The sequence below is a fragment of the Pyrgilauda ruficollis genome, unplaced genomic scaffold (genome assembly GCF_017590135.1).
Source record: "Pyrgilauda ruficollis isolate IOZ18807 unplaced genomic scaffold, ASM1759013v1 scaffold30, whole genome shotgun sequence".
Taxonomy (NCBI): domain Eukaryota; kingdom Metazoa; phylum Chordata; class Aves; order Passeriformes; family Passeridae; genus Pyrgilauda; species Pyrgilauda ruficollis.
In genome coordinates, this window is record NW_024524378.1 from 6957279 (window position 1) to 6967646 (window position 10368).

Genomic DNA, 10368 nt, shown 5'->3' on the forward strand with positions numbered 1-10368 from the left:
ACATGTACCCAAGTAAGTAATTCTTCACCGTAAGCCAGTCCCAACAGGTTTTTTTAAGGCATGTAGATGATCTGTGAGCTATTTCATAGAAGAATATGTTAGGAATACTATTTTAACAGTAACTGTGACCCACTAGGACCAATGGCTTATGAAACAATTAGTGTGGTAGACCTCCCCAGTATTTATTATTAAAATAGGTGCATATGCATGTGCATATGTATGCTTAGAATTTAGGAAAGTCTTTATTTATGCCTTTCTTCTTGACAATCCTGGAAAGTGGGCAGAGCTGGGCTAATTGTTGTATAATGATTCATAGCACTAGCTGAGTTATTAACTTCAGTCCTTACCAAAATACTATTGCTTTACCTTTTTCCCCATTATCTCATCTGACTGTAATGAGACCTTTTCATTTTCCTGTCCTTGATATAGAGCAGAGCTGCTGAGGTCGGGAACAGTCTTGCCCTACCACCTCTCACCTACTGCAGACCAAAGAAAATTAGAGCCAGAGCATGTTCAATACTGTTTGCTCTTGCTCCTTCTCCTGCCCAAGTTTGTATCAGGTCCTGGGCTCCTCTTCTCAAAGGCTCATGATTCTTGATGTCAGTGGGAGAAAAGAGAGAGCCTGTTTCATATTCATGACCCGTTAAAGAGGGCATGTCATTTGAGGTGAGCTGGCAAATAGAGAGAGATCACCAGCTGCACAGCTATAAACACACAGAACTGGGTCTGGTTTCTGGGAAAGGTCATAGTGTGCTTTCTAACCATGGCATGTGGATATACTTTCTGCTTTCCAGAGCAATCTACCTCACACTGACCTGTGGACAGAAACCCTGGTCTATGCCAGCCCTAACACCACACTCCCACAGGAATTGTGTGGCAAAGATTACTTGGCCTGAACTGAAGTTATGCCAGGAAGCATGCTAACAAATTTTTATTTGTTTCAGCAAAATGCTGCAATTATGTGATGATTCTTGAGCTAGTTTCCTTGTTCTGTGTCATAAACTTGAATAGGTGCGGAGTCAGTTTCTACACAAGGCACAAATCCTGAAAGTCACAAAAAATTACGTGCTCACAGCATGTGAAGAAGGGGCTATATCTCAACCATAGTGACAAAAGCAACTCTGCTGCTACCATTTTCCCTCATGGAAAGCGCTCCCTCTGGATCCATACCAGCACCATGGTAGGAAGTGTACCTGAGGGACAGAAACAGAGTTAACAGGAGCACAAACTCTTTCAGTCTGCAAGATCTGATATGAGCTACATCTTCCCATTTACTTGTCCATGTACAAACACAAAAAAAGACACAGGCATACTCCTAGGACCCACCAACCAGGCAATTTACTTGGATGTTGCTGTGAATGAGTCTTCAAGTATTACTGTTCCTTTTCCCAACTGGACATGCTCCAGAATGCATGGTGCATGAATTTCAACAGATCATTTCTGCTTTTATAATGTTTAAGCAAAATTAAATATTGCTGACTATTTTTATTACTGTAAGTGCTCTTGGGTAATAAACTGATTAATAAAGTTTTGTAATTGATTTACTGGTTTAAAAGAGGGAATCAATACATTTCATTAGCAGAGTAATTAATGGCTTCATATTATCTACTTATATAAACCTAACAGAAAAGGGCTTTGATCCCTTACTACATCCACACAGAGAATCTGAGCCTGTGGGTGTTATAAAAGGTAAGTTATTGCTCTCTTAAGTACCAGCCCATGCTTATTTAAAAATTTAACTCCACCTAAAGGCTTCTATGCCTGCCATAGTCTGTCCTGTCTTGTTCTCAGTGTGCCCCACACAGAAATTCACCAAACACTGGCATCTCTCTTTCAGACAGAGGCAGCATTCTGAGCTGCCTCTGGAGTGGCAGGGTCATCACCTGCAGAAAATCTTGGCCCAGGGGTGTTGTTCACTGCCATCATTATTCAGTGTAAGGTTTCTGTAATACTGCAGAATTTCCTTTGTGTATTTGTACTGTTTAGTATAATTTAAAACTAATAATAATCTGTGCACTTGGTATTGTACTACTGATTCTGATTTTACAGCATTTTCACATGAGAAATTGCAGCTGAAATTCACCAAGAGTTTGCATTTACCATTATTTGCATAGTGCCAGTAATGTTAAGGTTTCTTGCATTTCAACATGTAAGAAAAAGACTGAACTACATTCCCTTCTCATTAAGGAAAAAACTGAACTACATTTCTCTCTCATCTAACCATTTTAGATTTCCAGAGTGTTTTTCCCTTTCAATTTCTACCTAAATTTTTAACAAGCCCAAAATAATTGGGATAAGAAAATTTAAGAAATTAATTTTTTTTTCATTTCAATCCAAGTCTTGTAGTGTGTCTATCAGTTTTCAAGGTTATTAGCTTCCAAAACATAGACTTTCAACACAACATGGCAATGCATTTGCACTCCTATTAGCGTTAATGAAATGTTCATCACCAACTCCCTGATCTTCAAGCTGATAAAATTTGTACTTATGCTTTTTTGTGCTTCTTTGGCTTTATTTAATTTTCCAGCAGTTACACTCTATGTTATAAATACTGTCAGAGCTTTGGTAATTGGCTAATTTACCTGCTCAGTTCTGGAAGGGCAGAGATTATTTGCCAGGGTTGCTTGGAAAATATCCATTAAGGAACAGAAGGGACAGAAAAAAATCTTGGGTCCTTGGGTACATAGGACAGTTGTCTCTTATATATTGAGGTTTTAAAAAAAAAAAAAAAAAAAAAAAAACTTCAACAGTCTAAATCACCTTGGGAAGATTAAGGGTGACAAAGAGCAGCTGTTCTTTTTATGATGAACCAGCCTCAACATAAAAAAAAGTTACAACAAGAGTGAGTCTTGGGAGCAGAAAAGCATTGTGATGAGAGATATTAAGCTTCATGACAGGTGTGACCTACAGTGAACTTTATCCTGTTTTGGTGCATCACTTATATGGCATTTATAATCACTTTAAAGACGCTGAGTTGTAATTATATTTTAGGGTTGAGTTATTATATTAAAAAGAAAGCTTAATATCAAGCAAAGACACTGTCTAGTACTGACCCCTACATGATGATATAGCAGAGCTTTTTATAGTGCTGGCTTAAGCAATATGAGGCTGAAATTAAGAAATAACAAACATAACTATTTAAACGTTTATTTTATAACACAGCTGTCTATTGCAATACGTTGTTTGGTCAAAAAACAAAATGCTCCTTTTGAGTTTCCAGTGGAAAAATTATTAGACTTATTCAAATTCAAAACACAGTGTTTCCTCTCTACAGATCCATTTAGAATCTTAAATCCTATGCCATAGAGGGAAATTTGGAACTGGTGTTGTTACAGCAGGCATTATCTTTTTATTAAGTATCTGGACATAAACTGGGAAAAAAAAAGCATTTTAGCATGATGATTGTGGTATTTTCAAATCTAAATTCTCTGGAAAAAGTTTTATCTCCTGAGAGAAACTTAAAATTTTATTACTTAAAATGAAAACACTACAGATTGTGAGAATTTACCCCCAGGGTAAAATCTGGTGTTCCAGCCAGCTCAGCAGCTACTCACTGTCCCCTGGAGTGTAAGTGCCCCGCAGCCCTCACCCTCCCGCAAGAAGCCCTCAGAGAGGAAAGCAGAAATCTTATTAGCCAGTACTGCTACAATACTATTTTAGTAATGGATTTAAATCCAAGAAGAGACTTTATACCTCAGCAACAGTACAGTTTGCTTGAAAATGTAGAATCAAATTTTTCAAGAGAAAGAAAAGAAAGAAAGAAAGAACGAAAGAACGAAAGAAAGAAAGAAAGAAAGAAAGAAAGAAAGAAAGAAAGAAAGAAAGAAAGAAAAGGAAAAAAGCAGAAACAGTTTCTCCACTTATCACATTGAACAGTTAAACTGCTTATGCCACACACACCTCTGTAAATAAGGAAAAACCATGTCCTGGATATTCAGTCAAGCTCTCTTTGAACACACCTGACATTTGCCAAAGTGCAAAATCTTTTCCATTATTTCAATTCAATATCTATATTGATCCTGTATTATAGGCAATTCATTCTTTTTGCACCACTACTGAACTTTCAAACAAGTTAAAAATCATTCCAAATCAGAGAATATAATCCAAGACTGGAAAAAAAAAAACAAACAAAAGACGGATTTAAAGGTATATATCAACCTATTGACTCCCACTTCAACTACTGAAAACTAAGGGCAATCTTTCACTTTCTCACTTTTGTGTTCTCTCTGATTTTCAAGTGAAGGAAACAAAACATTGTCTGGTCTCATTTAGATAATATCTGGACCTTCAAGCTAGCAAATGGATTTTCATACTCTTTTGCTTACCCAGGTTTTGGTCACTGCAATGTAAGAAAGATCTAAAGCGATTAGAAAACATCCAAAGCAGAGCTACAAAGATGGTGAAGGGTCTGGAGAGGAAGCTATAAGAGGAGTGGCTGAGGTCACTTAGCCTGTTCAGCCTGGAGGAGAGGAGATTGAGGGGAGAACTCATTGCAGAATACAACTTCCTCATGAGGGGAGGAGAAGGGCCAGACAGTGTTTTCTCTCTTGTGACCAGTGATAGGACTCAAGCTATATCAGAAGAGGTTTAGGTTGGGTATTAGGAAAAAGTTGTTCACCCAGAGCGTGGCTGGGCACTGGAACAGGTTTCCCAGGGAAGCAATCACAAAACTTGCCAGAGTTTAAGATTTTGCACAACATTTTTAAGCCCAAGGTTGAGATTCTTGGGGCTGTCCTGTGCATGGCCAGAGCTGGACTTTGATAATCCTTTTGGACCCTCCCAGCTCAGGATATTCTATGATTTTAAGATGTGCTGACAACCTTAGACTCTAGTTCCATATATTTGCTGACATGGTGCATTTAGCAAAAGCTATCAAACTTCCCTCTCTTTACAAGCTGTTGTGCTTGTCTAACTCAGTTCTGTGCCTCTAGAAAAACACATGGTTTATAAAATTGTCCCCAAAAGAGTATGTTTTCTTAAGTTTTCTTCTAGGCAAATGCAGTGTGTTTTGTTCCTGGAAAGGGGTATACAAATCTATATTTTTTTAAATGTTTGGAGGCCATGTTGTTTAGATATCCTGGGCTGTGCAAAGGTGATCTGTAAACAGCACACTTAAAAGTATAAAGCAGGGATTTATTGCTCAACTCACACAGAGGGTGGTGGCTGAACTTTCACAGACTTCAAGGCTAGACATTAGCACATTCTCCACCCCAACAAAATACTCAAAAGATATTCTGCCAGTGAGGAGAGGATCAATCAGTGGAGGAGGAGAGTCAGGGAGCTGGAAATGAGCCCCTGACTGATGCTGAGCTGCTGTCATACCCCAGTTCCATCAATACTGACACACCAATAGTACTGACAGTTGGATGAATCCTCATCACCTTCTTCCCTTGAAGATTTTATACCCTGTTGGGCCAATATTTTTCTCATCAAAATGTTGGGCTCCTCGTTTGCCGTGTCTCAAAAATTCTTAAAGACTTGGCAGACATTGTCAGAATTTTGTCTCAACTTAGCAACTTTCTCAGCAGTCTGAGTCAAGGCTGTGTACCCAAAACATATCAGAGGTGGGCTGTCAATTCTTGAAACATTGACAGATGAAGGTCTCACAGTCAGTTTGTTATAAAGAAAACTGCAGACAGAAGAGGTTATATTAAGGAGAGCCACCATCACAGTACAAATCTAGATGTATCAGTCTTCATGTTTGCTCTAGAAATAGCAAAAGGTGACAACTACTGATGTGAAACAAGGCACTGGCCATATATTTGAACTGCTTTTTTTTTCATACCAACCAAGATCTTCCCTGAGACCTGTGTTATGATCATGTATCAACCACATGTCAGGCTCCACAACCATTAGTTAACTTATAAACCATAAAATTATATGTTTTGATTAAAAAGTTATAGCCAACATCATTTGGCTAATGGCATAGTCTTTTAATTTCATTCCTGCAATAGAATACTGATGAGCAATTTACTGCTTTTGAATACACACGGCAATAGCATGGGCATTTATTTATTGTACTCATTATCATCTAGGAAACCTAATCAAATCCTCCTGTATGAGAAAAGAACAAAAGTTTATAACACCATTATTAAACAACTTTGAAACAAACGGGTGTGACAGATATAGGGCATAAAGACATCATGCCTGGCCTCGTGCCCAGAAATCTTAGGACAGTGAGCGATACCAAGGTGTCATTGTGGTCAAAACTTGCCATGCTAAAGAAATAATTGCTTTTTCTTGTCAGGGACCTTCATGCAGATCACCTGCTTTTTATTTTGGCACTGAACTTGCACTGTCCTGTGTATCTGTTATGTTGAGAAACAGCAAGATTCTCAGCCATGTTTAGCACCAGGCTTATAAGGAACCCTCTACTGGTTTTTTTCTGATTGCTTTTTTTGTTGTCTTAGGTAAAAGCCTCCTCTGTTAGTGAAGGGAACTAGACAAACACAAAATAAAGAGAATCAACAAGTTCTAAAACAGATTCTTTAGGAAAAGTGAGACTTGAGCTTCCTTTCATGGGTAGTTCAAAGCATATTTGGGGCTGACCTGCACAAAAGACATTCTCAGGAAATGCTGAAAGATTCTATCTTCACATACTATATATCCATACTCCTGAAATGCACCTAGTTCTTCCACAGTTTCCCAGATGAAAAAATAGAATTAATTTAGAATGGATGATCAGGGGACCAGAGATGACGCTTGAAAGAAGTATAATTTCAAACTGAGAGAGAAAATGTAGAAAGGAAATTATAATTTCCTCAGTCCAACAAACAAGAGAGACGATGCCTAGAAAAGGCTTTGCTTTGTTTACATAGAGACTAAAGGACATGATACAGCCTACTCAGTTTCTGTGCCAGCTTAATTTCAACTGATGAATTATAAAAATGTGTTAATCATGAGAAATTCTGGGAAGAATCTGATCTGGCAAAATGTAATTTCCCAACAGTTTAACCCCAGTACTACTCTGTTGATTCCATTATGTCGCCCCAGATTTACCTTTGACACAAAGCATAGGATAATGGATGTCTTATATTAAGTGGGATGTTTCATTTTTAATGAAGAGAGGTTGCTTGTTGCTTGAGAATTGCAACTGTATTTATCCTCCAGGGTATTGCACTGAAGTCAGCAGAAAAATAAAGACCATCCTATACATTTGTAAAACTTGCTTCATATTTAAAAAGTGAAACTAATACCAGTCCTATTGCATCACTATTAATTAAATGAATTACATTTTCTTTTCTCATTCACATGTTGTACATTGCTTGTCTTTTTAAATTATATATTTTTGTGATAGATATATGTATTCATGTAAAAAGTATCACAAAGCACCCCTCTGTGGAGGTCCTGTGGGCTGCTTGGAGTGCTTGAGAAAAGCAGCTCATGCAAACATGGAACAGTGTCTCAAAGACCACCAGATAATGAGGGAAATTTAGTTTTCCCATGTTCCTTCCCATTCCTGCTCATGTGCACCCATCCTGTTGTGTTTGTTTATCTCACTCTTGCCATTTCTGGTGAGATACTACAAGCAGTCACACATGGTAGGAAGAACCCAGGAAGAACCATCAGCAGCATTTTCCTCATCATATAAACAGAGTGTAGCTCTTGTTTTCAGGTAAGAAAGGATAATGGACCTCATGCAGTAGCATTATTTTCACTATATCTTGTATGCTGATTATCACAGGACCTCGGGCCTGTTAGACCTGGAATGAAGACTCAGGAAAAAAAAAATAAATCACAACAAAACAGGAAAGAGTTGAGGAGGAGTTGTATTATTTTCAGGGTATTATAGTTTTATCTATTAAGATTTACCTCTTAGTCAGCCCTGTGCCTGTGTTCTTACATGGGAAGAAAGGGAACTCAGCATCAAAGTAACGTACTGCCAAGCCACCAAAACTTTTGAATCGTCTTACAAGACTGCACAAAAAAAAACCCAAAAAGAACAGTGTACAAACATGCCTGTGAGGTTTAAATTACCACAGTGCAACCAGAGTGTATGTAGCTACATATCTGTAAAGATTGCCTTGGTACCATATCTATAAATCCTCACAAATCCATTTCTGCAGGGGCAAAGGTCATTTTTGAAGGAGAATTTTATACTATGTTACAGAAAATTCATGTTCTGTTGTCATAAAAGTTTCAGGTTCGTTCTCAGTCTTGCTATTTTCCCTTAAATTGAGTTTAGATTGAAAACTACTGTGTTCTCCAACTGTGAGAAATATAATAGCCCTCGGTGACTGCTTGGCTGTACAACGTAACCAAGAGCATAATCTGTTCACTAGCTCTTATTTGCAAGTTTCAATTAACAGTCAAAATGCTCAGTTTCTATTAGGAACTCACAAAATCTCACTTTTTTGATGAACTACATTGTAAGTAATTTTTTCAGAATCAAGGTGAGGTAAAGAAAAACTTATTTCCTAAAAAACTCTTGTGTCTTGACTCTTCAGACCCCTAGCACAGTTCATATTACTAAAGCAAAAGCTGCCTCTCTCACTGATATTTTTGGGGATAAGAATATGTAATCAAAATGTATAATCCTGTTCAAGAAAATTTGCTTTGTTGAATAAATAAAATAAAATAAAATAAAAACAACTCTAATTTGTGCCTAAATTCAAAATATTTATCTGTTTGATGTAAGCCTATATTTACCTGGCATCTTACCCTACCACAGAATTTTCTCCCTGTTTCTTGGACAATCAGACAGGGATATCCTTTTCCAACAGGTAACATTACAAAGCAGATCTGTATCACCTCCTTAATCTAGCAGATGTCAAATTCCCTATAAAGGAAGCTTGAAGTTCTATGTACGTTTGCTAGAAATGACCACAAACTTGGAGGAGTTGTCACTGCTTCCAGGTTAAAACACAGAAAATCAGATGTGTATTTCATTAAAGCAGTCAACAGAGAAGATGAAGAAATCTAAATCAATCACCAGGTGCTCATGACAGGTCTTCCTTGTGTGACAGCATAAGCACTTTGGTTAAGCTCAGAAGAGCTCTTCTGAAGTCATTGTCTCTACTTGGTTCACAGGATGAACTGTACTTGCACCTTGTGAAGATGATTTCTTTAGCTAAAATAAGCCAGAAAGGATGCTCCACAAGCAAACATAAAATCTCCTGCTGCTTATTAAGTCTATGGAATGAAACTAGGAAAACTACAAAATAATAAATAAATAAATTTTTAAAAGGTGTGGTATTGCTATCCTGTTAGATTTATGTATTTATTTTACCATGAGAGGTAATAGGGAATCTAAATATCCTCAGAGATACTCAACTGTACAAATACTTAACAATCTAATTGAGGCAGACCTGCTTTGAGCAGGATTTTGAACTAGGTGACCTCCAGAGTGCCCCTCAGATCTAAATATCCTGGTTGCAGTGTTATGAGGTGGACTTTAGTATAAGAGTGACTGGCAAGGAGGACTGTAAATATGCTCAAGTGATTCTGTAGTTGGAAATAACCCCTGATAAACAAGTGTGAGCAGCGGGCTGGTAATCCTCTGGCATGGACTGAGTTCAACAGCATGTGCATCTCTGCCTGTGTGCCTCTGCCCTGGAATTGCTTCAGGCATACCCCAGTAGTGAGGTAAAGGAAATAAATTTACTACTTGTGCTTTAGCCATGGGTTTGTGGTTGTCCCAGCTGCTTGCCTCTGCCAAAATACATGATAAGTAGTGTAAAAATTTTAGATACAGAAAATTATTAGGGTGTAGTAAAGGTCAAGACAGATGGAAGATAGAAATTTGAGAAGCCAATACAAGAGAATGTCAAAGAAATAATTAGGAACAGCAGTACATTACACTTTTTATTAAATTAGCATCCAAATTTTCCTGGACTTATGCCAAGATGAAATGTTTCAAAAATTTGAAGTCTGTCCTTTCTCACCTTAAACCTTAGAAGACCAATTTGTAAAATACTAGTCAATCTTTATTAATATCTATTATTATTATGGAAGCAAAATCTGTTTTAGAACAGCAAATAGTATCCTTCTTGGTGATATTTTAAAAGACACTTCTAATTACAACAAAATTCAACATACTCAAAGCTGTTCATTGACTTTGTTGTGCCCTCACTTAAGCCAATATACCTGATGTCCTATGACTCCACCTACAGTGTGAATACATTTATTTGAAAATCAGCTAATTCTTCATTAATATAAAACATAGAAAACAGTACTTATGAAGGGCAGCTGAGAGAGCTGAGTTTGTTTAACCTGGAGAAAAGGAGGCTCAGAGAGGAGACCTTATCACTCTCTACAGCTTCCTGAAAGGAGGCTGTGGCCAAGCAGGTGTCAGTCTCTGCACAAGTAACAAGCAGTAAGACAAGAGGAAATAATCTAAAGTTGTGCCAAGGGAGGTTTAGTTTGGAT